Here is a 13,514-nt window from a genome sequence, read left to right as displayed (position 1 = left end):
GGGCTTTAGTCGATTGACATGTAGGACCCTCAAGGGGTTCCTGGGAGACTGCAAGTCCACCAAATAGGTGACAGGACTCTTGCGCTCCACAATCTCAAAGGGTCCGGTCCACTTGTCTTGGAGTGCACAAGGCTCCACAGGGGCCAGGACCCACACCTTTTGTCCAGGTTGAAGCTCAACCAGAGTGGCATTCTGGTCGTACCACCGCTTCATTTCCTCCTGGCTGGCTTCCAGATTTGCCTCAGCAAGTTGCCTGAAACGCCTAGTCTGGTTCCTGAAGGCCAGCATGTAACTGTATACATTCTGGGGAGGTTTCCTGGGAGATTGCTCCCAGCCTTCCTTGACCAGACTGAGAGGTCCTCGTACTGGGTGGCCATACAGAAGCTCAAAGGGACTGAACCCTAGAGACTTCTGTGGCACCTCACGGTATGCAAAGAGAAGGCATGGTAAGAGGACGTCCCACTTACGCCTCATGGGTTCCTCAAGACCCATAATCATGCCTTTTAGGGTTCGGTTGAATCTCTCAACCAACCCGTTTGCTTGGGGGTGGTAAGGGGTGGTGAACTTGTAGGTTACACCACACTCTTGCCAAAGGGATCTCATATATTTCGATATGAAATTGGTGCCCGTGTCAGACACCACCTCTAGAGGGAATCCCACTCGGGAGAAAATTCACATCAGTGCCCATCCCATCACGGGGGCCGTCACTGTCCTCAGAGGGATGGCTTCAGGGTACCGGGTGGCATGGTCCACCAAGACCAGGATGAACCTGTTGCCCATGGCTGTCTTGGGGTCCAGTGGCCCCACAATGTCAATTCCCACTTGTTGGAATGGGGTACTGACCACGTGGAAAGGTTGGAGTGGAGCCTTTTGCTTCCTTCCACTCTTACCACTTGCCTGGCAAGTCTGGCAGGTCCTACAATGAGCATCTGAGCTCTTGTGCATTTGAGGCCAAGCCTCTCATAGGTCTTGTCCTGCCCCATATGCCCTGCTAATGGCACATCGTGAGCCAGCCCCAGTAGGAAGGCTCTGAACTTCTGGGGTACCACCAGCGCACGGGCTGACCCAGGTTCAGCAACCTTAGGCTCGGAAAACAGGAGGTCATTTTCCCAGTAAATGAAATGTGTACCGGACTGATCACCATTCGCCTGGGCTGCAGCCTGTTGCTGCATACCCACAAGAGAGGGGCATTCTCTCTGCTCCCTACAGAATTCCTCCCTGGAGGGGCCTCCTTCTTGCTGCCAATGGGTCAGCTCAGGCAGGTCCCCCAGTTCGGCTATCTGTTCCCCGGTAGGCTCCAGGGCATCCCCCTAAAGGTCTGCTTCCTCCTGGGCCGTGGGAACTTTAGGGGCCGGTTTCCTGCGCCTCCTGCGCCCTCTCCTTAAGGCTGGTTCCTGGGCCTCTCCCTCAGGCTCCAGGATCTCTTGAACACCCCTACTGGCTACCATTGACCGGGTGGTCACGCACTCCCAGTCGGGTAAACCCACCATCCGTAGGTGAGCTGTCTTCTCCACCTTTTCCCAAGGGGAGCTCTCCAAATCATTTCCTAGGTGACAGTCTACAGGCATGGCAGTTCTCACAGCGACTTGCAGAGTACCAGAGACCCCCCCCACTCAAAGGGAACTTGAGCCATTGGACAACGACTCTCTGTGTTGTCAGCATTGACAACCCGACAATAGGCATGGGGTACAACCTGCTCTTGAGATACCAGGTGCTGCAGGACTGCAGTCACACTGGCGCCTGTGTCTCGAAGAGCCTCTACCTTCCTCCGATTGACGGTCACCACTTGCCCATATTTCTTAGTGTTGGAGGGCAAGTAGGTTTCAGGGACCATTTCACTGTCTCACAATGAGACTAGGGTCATCTGGACGGGGTCCCACCCATCTTGAACTTCTACCTCCTCCCCAAAGGCTACTGTAGCCATCTGCTTGGGTAGAGCACCAGTGGGTGCTGATTTTACATACTGGCGACACTTGGGATCACTGGCAAAGTGACCCAGTTCACCACATTTATAACACTGTGGGGGCCCCTTGGGAACAGGTTTAACTGTCGGGGCCCCTGTCTGCTTCGAGGGTGGGGGAGGCTGAGAACCTTTCTGCTGGTCCCCTTGGGTATTACTTTGGGGGCCTTTTGGGAACCCTTTCTGTTTTCCCCTGTCCCCCCCACTCTTCTGCTGGGGACCCTGCCCACCCTGGGCGGAATCTCCCACTTGACCCTTGTGGACCCAGCGGTCCGCCTCCTCAGCAAGCTTCCTGGGGTTAGTCAGCTTGCTATCGATCAGGTGTTGGCGTAGCTCAGGAAAACAATTAAGGGACAAGTGCTCCCATGCAATTAAATCAAAGAGACCTTGGTAATCATTCACTTTGCTACCCTTCACCCAGCCATCCAGTGCTCTGCAGAAAAAGGTTACATACTCCACATAGGTACTCCCAACAATCTTGGTACACCCCCTGAACCTCTGTCTATATAATTCAGGAGTTAGCCCATATCTGGTCATTAAAGCTTCCTTCATGTGGGGGTAAGAGTTATAGACTTCAGAGGGCAAATCTAAGAGTGTGTCCCGCCCCTCACTGAGGAACCGCCCCCACAACCCCGCTCCCTAATCTCTCTCAGGAACCCGGTGGGAGGACATGGCTACCTCATAGGCCTTGAACCATTGCCCTATGTCATCATTCTTAAAAAACTCTTTAACTACATCTTTTGGCATGTACACCCTTGACTCTACCTGCACCGGCGTTGCGCTGCCACCAGAGGGAGGGTTTTCCAAACTTTTGGCTTTCAGCTCCAGCTCCCTCATTTTCATTTCATGCTCCATCTGAATTTTTCTTTCTTCCAGAGCCATCTTCTTGCTTTCTAGCTCCAATTGGCCATTTAATTTCAGCTCTGCGAATTTCATTTCATGATCCCTGGTGGCCTGTCTGTCTGCCAGCTCCTCTGGCGACAGGCCTCTGCCAAAACTATGAACGCTCTCCGCTGGTTCCACTGGTACAACCTCCTCAGTTGCACCCCTTGATTCAATCCAGGCTTTCAGCGCCTTGTAGAGATCTGCTTTGATCCTGCATCCTACATGTGGAACCTTGAGCTTCCTACAGAAGTACTTGAGTTCGGATCTCTTGTAGCTGTCCAGTTTTGACTCATCCCATTTAACCTCTTCCATTTCAGAGGCTTCAGAGGTCGTTTTCTCTATACTGTTTGGGCCAGGCATGACTCCAAACACAAGGGATCTTCTTTCTTGGCAAGCAAAAATTAAAAGTCTGTGGCTCAAGCTTCTGGACTGTCCTCACTGTGCAATGGCTAGTAATCACTGCGCAGACACCAAAAATGCAAATCCGTAGATCCTCACCGCTGCCACCAATGTTAGAATCGGGGGTCTCTGGTTGGCGCAGGTATGCACTTGCGACAAGCAGGGATCCTTTCCTTTAAGTCAGGGCAAAGGATTACTCTCAGACAATAACCCCTGCTCACCCTCTAAGTAGTGTGGCGTGAGCAGTCAGGCTAAACTCTAGAGTGCATGAGGTTAAGCATTTAGGGCGCCCCACAACAATCACCAACCCACCACACAGAGACACCAGACTGTATTTATAAAAAAATAAAGCTTCTTTATATAGACTTCTTCAAGCAGGCTTTAGTTACAGTCTTTAACTTCTCAATACAGTTCCAGTTACTTGTTTGCAATGTTTAAGGATTCCACAGTTCTTCACAATGCACGGTTTGGGTGCAATCTGCACCTCTTGGGATCCACTGCGCGTTGCAGCGCAGTCTGTACGGGTCGTACCGCTATTGGTGCGCGCCGTACTGCTGTTAGTACGGGCCGTACACTCTTCGGGACGCTTCCCCCCTACGTCTCACGCTTCCCGCATGAGCAGGCGTACGGGGACGGTGGCGTACAGGGCAGTACGGGCCATACGGGTGATGGTATGTGTCGTACCGGGGCGTACGCTCTTCGGGACGATCCCCTCAATGGCTCACGTTTCTTGCGGGGGTCAGCGTACGGGGACGATAGTCTCCCAGACAGTACGGGCCGTACAGTTGGCCCGCGAGGTCGCGTACTGCTCTGGGGGATGCAGCCGTACGCTGTCAATACGCTGGGGTGTTCGAGGCGCACGGTACCTTATTTCTTGATGGCGAGTTTGGGGCGGCCTCGGCAGTCGCAAAAGGGGCGTCCCACGTCGCGGTCAAGTCCCGGTTGGCAGGGGACAACGATGCGTGGTGGGGCGCCTCGGGACTTCGAGGCTCGTCTCGATGTTGGCGGAAGGAGGGGCGGCTTGGGGGTGAATTCAGCGGTGCGGCGCTGCAGGAGTCGTCCAGAAGCGGCAAACTTGGGTGTCGTCAGTCCTTGCGGTGGACTCTACGGCTCGGGGGCCACAGAGGCTCGGGGCTCAGATCAGACAGTCCTTCCTTACGGTGCGAGCTCCGGCTCGAGGGGGCAGCAGCTTACGTTGTTCAGGCCAGGCGGGGCAGGCCGTCACGGTGCTCACAGCAGCACAGTCGTGCAGGGATCGCGTTGCTCAGCGGGATGGGGGCACACAGGTTCTCAGAGTGCGGGACAGGTTCCCCGTTGAACTCAGGTCTCAGGAGTCAGCGTTGAAGGGCAATTCACCAGCAGCAGCTTCCTTTCTTCCAGGGAGGGGTAGCGCCCACTGTTCCTGGGGCGCAGTTCAGGGGGCAAGTTCACAAGCAAGCCCTTGGAGATTGTTCACAAAGCACAAGTTGAAAATAAAGTCTTTCTCAGTCTTTTCCTCTCCTTCTTGCAGCAAGGCACCCACCACAGGCCAGTCTCTCAGGCTTAGAGACAGTCTGGCACATGCATCAACAAAGACTTTTGCGATTCCTAAATTGCGATTTTTAAGGAATCGCAATTAAGGAATTGCAAAAGCCTATGCATGTAGGAATCGCTATAAAAATAGCGATTCCTACAAATTCCTTAATTGCAACTCGCAAATTGCGAGTCGCAATTAAGGAATGCCGTCCCAATCATTCCTATGGGCCTCCAGGTCCATAGGAATGAATTGGAGATTGCATGAGCAAATTGCGAGTACCAGTAGGTACTCGCAAATTGCTCATGCAATTTCAAGGGTGCAAGGGTGTCAAAATGACACCCTATTGCACCCCTGAAATTGATCTGTGCACATATGTTGCACACACACATGCTCTAAGAGCAGGTAGCCTATAAATAGTGAAAAACGAAAATGGCTGTAATTCACTATTAGGACATGCCACACACATCAGGGCATGTTCTACCTTATGCCTACAATGCACCCTGCCCTTGGGCCTACCATAGGGGTGACTAATATGTAGTTAAGGGAAGGTTTAGGGACTGGCAAGTAGGTGCACTTGCGCAGTCAGCATGACAGTACCAGACTGCTCGCAGGTTCTGCAATGGCAGACCTTAGACACATTTTACTAGGCCGCTTCTGTGGGTGGCACAACCAGTGCTGCAAGCCCACCAGCAGCATTTGTATTTACAAGCCCTGGCACTCCTGGTGCACTTTACTAGGGGCTGATAGTAAACCAAATAAGCCAAACATGGAAACCAATCAATGTATACACTTTTCATAGGGAGCACTTGCACTGTGGCACTGATTGGCAGTGGCACAGTGCCCTGAGCAGCTAACACCAACAAAACACATGAGGCACATCAGCAAAAAGTGGAAGGGAAACTCACGCCAAGGTGCCAGGTCTAATAAGGGGGCTGTGAGAACAAGGGATAAAAAGGTGAACATGGGCACCACATGGATAAGTGAGTATGTTAAAAGTATCTCATATTGAAAAATGTGAGGGATGCGGTTATTAAACAAGGAAGAGACTCACCTAGACCGCTAACAAGGAGATCTTGCAGCAGTAAACGGCGGATGCGAAAGGACTCCAATTTGGGTCCTGTAAGCATATACAGATATAGTGGAAAAGTAAGTTAGGGGGATAAAAAGGTGGTTAACGCGGAGTGTAAAAACAGCGTGTTGCTGACAAAAGAACCACTGAGGGGAGAGAATGGGGAAAGGAAAGGACACTGCCAAGGTTCAAACACCCACATGCGATACAATGTGCAGCCATGATAATCACGCACTCAGCAGCGGGCGGTCAATGGCCGATCACAGCGGAGGAGACGAGGTAAACTAACCAAACTCTCTTCGTGGCGCCGGGCGCATGAGCCGTCCCCCCGGGTAACGGAGAGAATCATAGAAGGTAGCGCCATGTCAATGCAAACCAGGAAGTGCAATCAGTTCCTCGATTGCAATCTCACCAAGGAGGGATTCCAAATAGGAGCGCACAAGAGGGACGAAAGACGCGGTACTCACCAGTGTGTTGGAACGCTAATGCTCTTCAACCTACCCCTGCCGCCGGAACCGGGATGGTGGGAGGTTTACGGCGGCTAGTGCCTAATGTGCTGCGGGCCGCGACGTGCGCACGGTCATGTGACCGGTACGGTGGTGCGGAGGGCGTCACTGGTCAGTGTAGCTAGACGTAAAAGGCGGCGGCCATCTTGGAACGGGGAGGCGGTCCGCACAGGGGTGACATAAAGAACCGGTGCGGTAATGACGGCATGAGCGATAAAGTAAATAATCAAAATCAGACAAATACCGTAAATAAGCGGGCGGTATATTAGAATTAAGGAGTCAAAAGACTCAATAACAACAAGTGTAGTGTGGGGCGTATTATCACAGATCATGAACACTAATGGAGTGTGTTGTCAAAAAAGTTAGTTAAAAGGAGAGGGATACCTAATGGACACCCGGCAAGCAGTCAAAAGATGCCATGAATATGTCAAACAAGCCAGTGAATAACGGTAGGTATACCGACATTTGTGGGAGTGTAGCACCGCCATAGCTAGACGTGGATGGGGTACTCTAGAGGAAGATCATGTCAGGGGGGCAGAATTGGTTCTTAGCAAGGAATAGACCAGTGAGGATACTGCTGCGGAAAGACACTAAAACTAGGGTCAAAAAGATCCAATCATGTGAGTGCACCCCACGGAATGTCATCATTCAAGCCCGTCAAATGTGTAGATAGTCTGAGGACCCATCTCTGTTCAAGCCTGAACATTGCGTGTTTAGAAATCTGTGGATGTGCCTCTAGAACTATCCAGCGCAGAGTCAGCGGGATGTCGTGTTTCCTTGAAATGTGTGTAGAGTCTAGTAGTAACTCTCTGACAGCGTATGTTACTTCGGTGTTCAGTTATCCTGGTCTTTACAGTGTGCATGGTCATTCCTACATACTGTAGGCCACAGGGGCATGTAATTATGTAGATACATTTTCTAGTGTTACAGTTAGTGTGTTTAGTCAAGACCCAGTTGAAATCATTCTTGAAGGTAATGTCCTTAGTAGTGGTGGTCAAACTACACGCCACACATGAGCCACATTCAAAATGACCAGTAACTACGGGGAGATCCCACAAAGTGCGTTGTTTGTTAGTTGTGTTTTGCCTAGGTCTGGTATGGACCAAGAGGTCCTTGAGGTTTTCTGTTCTTTTATAAGCAAACCTAGGTTTCGGTATATTCAGACTGCCCGTGTCTAAAATGTTCCAGTTTCTCAGGATGATTTTCTTAATTCTAGCAGAGTCTGGTGTGAAGGAGGTGACACAGGTGTGTATGTCAGCGCTTGGTTTAGTTTGTGTCTCAAGTAGTGATTCTCGTGGGTTATTCCTAGCTCTTTTCATGGAGTTTCAAACTTGTTTATCGGGATAACCCCTGGACTTCAAATTAGATGATAGAACTCTGGCCTCTGTTCTGTAATCAGATACCCTTGTGCAATTTCGTCTAATGCGTAAAAATTGGCCAAAGGGTAGATTATCCCTCAACATTTTGGGGTGGTGGCTGTCATAACGCAATAAACTATTGCGATCAGTGGGTTTTTTATAAAGAGTTGTGCTCAGAGTGCCATCAAGCAATGTGATGTTCAAGTCTAGAAATGGTATGGACAGTTCTGATATGGTATGTAAGAACCTGAGATATTCATTCTGCTCATTGATCCATTTAATGAAGTCTACACAGTTAGTGTGTGTCCCATGCCAGAAGATCAGGATATCGTCAATGAATCGTTTCCATAGCGTGAGGTTGTCACGGAAAGGATTGGAGGTGTTGAAAATCACGTCCTTTTCAAAGGCTGCCATATAGAGACACGCTACACTAGGAGTGAAGGTGCTCCCCATCGAAGTGCCCTGGCTTTGGTGATAGAGTTGTTTATTGAATTCAAAGAAATTTTCAGTCAAAGCCAGGGTAGCACAGTCAACTATGAATGTTATGGGTGTAGGTGACGACCAATCTAATCCTTGCAGGGCGGTCTCAATAACATGCCAGTGAATAACGGTAGGTATACCGACATTCGTGGGAGAGTAGCACCGCCATAGCTAGACATGGATGGGGTACTCTAGAGGAAGATCATGTCAGGGGGGCAGAATTGGGTCTTAGCAAGGAATAGACCAGCGAGGATACTGCTGCGGAAAGACACTAAAACTAGGGTCAAAAAGATCCAATCATGTGAGTGAACCCCACGGAATGTCATCATTCAAGCCCGTCAAATGTGTAGATAGTCTGAGGACCCATCTCTGTTCAAGCCTGAACAGTGAGTGTTTAGAAATCTGTGGATGTGCCTCTAGAACTATCCAGCGCATAGAATCAGCGGGATGTCGTGTTTCCTTGAAATGTGTGTAGAGTCTAGTAGTAACTCTCTGACAGCGTATGTTACTTCTGTGTTCAGTTATCCTGGTCTTTACAGTGCACATGGTCTTACCCCCACTGCACCCATCGGAAGGAACAAAAGATCCCCGCCAAAGAGCCCCAATATTGGGTGCCCGTCAGGTATTGCAGCGCCGACCGGACGAGGGGCAGGCTCATATGATGAAGCATGACACCTAGCTTGCTGGGTGTGTGAGAGCCCTAGTTCCAACAAGGGACTCTCCCCCTTCGTTTTGACCTGCTTCACTTACAGCCAGGCCCACGTGATTCCCTTGACACAAGACAATTTCTTCTTTTTCTTGTCTTCCTTTGAGGATCTCTGTACCCTTTTTGCACTATTACTTGACCGGGTGTGTACATTGGACCTCTCTAAACTTACCCCTCTGTCCCCACCTTGTCGATATATATCTTTAGCACTCATATTTTTTTAAAACACTCACAATCACTGTCACTGGATGATGTCATCACTGATATCAATTGAGATGTCATCATTGATGCCATCTCAAATGAGTGATGTAATCAGTGAGGTCATAAGCAATGCATTGTGGGGGCGTAAGTTATAGTTAGCTCAGCTAACTATAACGGCTGAATTTCTCTGGTTTTGTATGAATGAAATGTCAGACTAACTATAATGTCCCAGTAACCTTTGTTTTTTTCAATGAAATTGTAAGGTTTTTTAAATGCTAATTTCTAACTATAATATCAGAATTCTGAATTCAGCAAGCGGTCATTTGTGTGGATCGTTCAAGGTTTTCCTATAGAAAGTAATAGATGAAATAAAATAATATAGAAATTGAGTTGAAAAAAATAGCCATTTGTGCCTACGTTTTCACCTGTAACTTCTAACTTTGGCAGATTTTTTAAAGCAATATACTGTTACGTTTGTTGGACCATTCTGTTTGTGGGGATATATAGGGCTTATAGATCCAACAAGAACCCAAGGTACCCAGAGCCTTGCAATGGGTTTTCATTGTGTAGGGCAGACAGCAAATCATTTGGTAAAATATAAAAAGTGAAAAATAGACATGAAGAAAACCTATGCATTTCCGAATTGGGAACAAGATATGGAGTTTAGAAGCATTGGTAATTTGCACAAGTCTGAATTTGTGGGTACCCATACTAGCATGTGACTTAGAGAGCATTTTTCAAAATGACTTCTTTTTACACACTGTCTTACATTTGGATTGCAGAAATGCATAGAAGGACAATTGATAATAACACTTGTTCTACTATTCTGTGTTTCCCTAAGTCTCCCGATAAGAGACACAGGGGAACGCTTGGTGGTAGGAAATTTGTCCCGGCGCAATGATCCCACACAGAAATGTGAGGATTTTTTTTTCTATGTTTGAGGTTTGCAGGGGATTCTGGGTAAGAAAACATTGGGGGATCCATGCGAACCACACCTCCCTGGACTCCCAGGATGTCTAGTTTTCGGAAATGCCTGGATTTTGTAGGTTTCCTTATATGGCCGCTAAGCCAGGGACCAAAAGTGCAGATGACCCCCTTGCAAAACCAGGCCATTTAGTGATCGATAATTTTCATTTCTCCACAATATGTTTTGGGTTTTTCCCTGTCGCACCCACACAAGTGTGGTAGCATTTTTATCAGGAGACATTGAGAAATGCTGGGTGGTAGGAAATTTGTGCCAGTCCGGTGATCCAACAGCTTTTCCACACAGAAATGTGGAGTAAATGTGATGTTTTCAGATAAATTTGAGGTTTGCATGGGATTCTGGGTATGAAAACGTTGGGGGATCCACGCAAGCCATACCTCCCTGGTCTCCTCTAGGTTCCTAGTTGTCAGAACTGTAGGGATTAGTAGGTTTCCTAAGATGGCCAAAGCAAACATAAGGAGATGATGGACGGAGCGCTGAAACATTTCAGACACTCACCCCTAGTCACAGATCTGGGTTGAATCCATCATCATTCTTTAGCTCACTTCACCACATCAGTTCAGACCCAGCTATATGCAAATCAGTATTGACCCTGTGCCTCATGGGAACAGTCCAGCCAGAACTGCCAAGCCAGGTCTTCCCTGAACCGGAAACAAGCATCCTGGGACCAGTTTCTGGGTAACACCCTTCATCAGCCAGGCTAGCTTGAATCCAGTGGCAGAGTGAGCAAAGGACCCACGTCTGGGCATACCCAGCCAACTTAGGGCAAACAAAGCAAACACAAGGAGATGATGGACGGAGCGCTGAAACTTTTCAGACACTCATCCCCATTCACAGATCTGGGTTGAATCCATCATCATTCTTTAGCTCATTTTGCCACCTCAGTTCAGACCAAGCTCTATGCAAATCAGTCTTGACCCTGTGCCTCATGGGAACAGTCCAGCCAGAACTGCCAAGCCAGGTCTTCCTTGAACCGGAAACAAGCATCCTGGGACCGGTTTCTGGGTAACACCCTTCATCAGCCAGGCTAGCTTGAATCCAGTGGCAAAGTGAGCAAGGGACCCACGTCTGGGCATACCCTGCCAACTTAGGGCAAACAAAGCAAACACAAGGAGATGATGGACGGAGCGCTGAAACTTTTCAGACACTCACCCCCATTCACAGATCTGGGTTGAATCCATCATCATTCTTTAGCTCAATTCACCACCTCAGTTCAGACCCAGCTATATGCAAAACAGTATTGACCCTGTGCCTCATGGGAACAGTCCAACCCGAACTGCCATGCCAGGTCTTCCCTGAACCGGAAACAAGCATCCTGGGACCGGTATCTGGGTAACACCCTTCATCAGCCAGGGTAGCTTGAATACAGTGGCAAAATGAGCAAGGGACCCACCTCTGGGCATACCCTGCCAACTTAGGGCGCACAAAGCAAACACAAGGAGATGATGGACGGAACACTGACATTTTTCAGACACTCACCCCCAGACACAGATCTGGGTTGAAACCATCATTATTCTTTAGCTCACTTCGCCACCTCAGTTCAGACCCAGCTATATGCAAAACGGTATTGACCTTGTGCCTCATGGGAACAGTCCAGCCAGAACTGCCAAGCCAGGTCTTCTCTGAACCGGAAAAAAGCATCCTGGGACCGGTTTCGGGGTAACACCCTTCATCAGACAGGGTAGCTTGAATCCAGTGGCAAAGTGAGCAAGGGACCCACGTCTGGGCATACCCTGCCAACTTAGGGCGAACAAAGCAAACACAAGGAGATGATGGACGGAGCGCTGAAACTTTTCAGACACTCAACCCCAGTCACAGATCTAGGTTGAATCCATCATCATTATTTAGCTCACTTCGCCACCTCAGTTCAGACCCAGCTATATGCAAATCAGTCTTGACCCTGTGCCTCATGGGAACAGTCCAGCCAGAAGTGCCAATCCAAATCTTCCCTGAACTATAAACAAGCATCCTGGGACCGGTTTCTGGGTAACACCCTTCATCAGACAGGGTAGCTTGAATCCAGTGGCAAAGTGAGCAAGGGACCCACGTCTTGGCATACCCTGCCATCTAAGGGCGAACAAAGCAAACACAAAGAGATGATGGACGGAGCGCTGAAACTTTTCAGATACTCACCCCTAGTCACAGATCTGGGTTGAATCCATCATCATTCTTTAGGTCACTTCACCACCTCAGTTCAGACCCAGCTATATGCAAAACAGTATTGACCCTGTGCCTCTTGGCAACAGTCCAACCCGAACTGCCATGCCAGGTCTTCCCTGAACCGGAAACAAGCATCCTGGGACCGGTATCTGGGTAACACCCTTCATCAGCCAGGGTAGCTTGAATACAGTGGCAAAGTGAGCAAGGGACCCACCTCTGGGCATACCCTGCCAACTTAGGGCGCACAAAGCAAACACAAGGAGATGATGGACGGAACGCTGAAACTTTTCAGACACTCACCCCCAGACACAGATCTGGGTTGAATCCATCATTATTCTTTAGCTCACTTCGCCACCTCAGTTCAGACCCAGCTATATGCAAAACGGTATTGACCCTGTGCCTCATGGGAACAGTCCAGCCAGAACTGCCAAGCCAGGTCTTCTCTGAACCGGAAAAAAGCATCCTGGGACTGGTTTCAGGGTAACACCCTTCATCAGACAGGGTAGCTTGAATCCAGTGGCAAAGTGAGCAAGGGACCCACGTCTGGGCATACCCTGCCAACTTAGGGCGAACAAAGCAAACACAAGGAGATGATGGACAGAGCACTGAAACGTTTCAGGCATTCACCCCAGACACAGATCTGGGTTGAATCCATCATCATTCTTTAGCTCACTTCGCCACCTCAGTTCAGACCCAGCTATATGCAAATCAGTCTTGACCCTGTGCCTCATGGGAACAGTCCGGCCGAAACTGCCAAGCCAGGTCTTCCCTGAACCGGAAACAAGCATCCTGGGACCGGTTTCTGGGTAACACCCTTCATCCGCCAGGCTAGCTTGAATCCAGTGGCAAAGTGAGCAAGGGACCCACATCTGGGTATACCTTGACAACTTAGGGCAAACAAAGCAAACACAAGGAGATGATGAACGGAGCACTGAAACTTTTTAGACGCTCACCCCCAAGCCAAGCCTGGAACCAAAAACACAGATGACCCTCTTGCAAAACCAGGCAGTTTTGTGATCTATAATTTTGATGCCTCCACAATATGTTTTGGGCACTTCCCTGTTGCGGGCACTTGGCCCACCCACACAAGTGACGTAGCATTTTTATCAGGAGACCTGAGGAAACTCGGGGTGGTAGGAAATTTGTGTGGCCCGGTGATCCCACAGCTTTTCCATACAGTAAAATGTGACTTTTTAGGTAAATTTGAGGTTTGCAGAAGATTCTGGGTAAGTAAACGCCATCGGACCCACCAAGCCACACCGCCAGTCAAGCGACAGTCCACACACACT

This window comes from Triturus cristatus, chromosome 3_2 (genome assembly GCF_964204655.1).
Source record: "Triturus cristatus chromosome 3_2, aTriCri1.1, whole genome shotgun sequence".
NCBI lineage: Eukaryota > Metazoa > Chordata > Amphibia > Caudata > Salamandridae > Triturus > Triturus cristatus.
Note: the sequence above shows the minus strand (reverse complement) of the source record.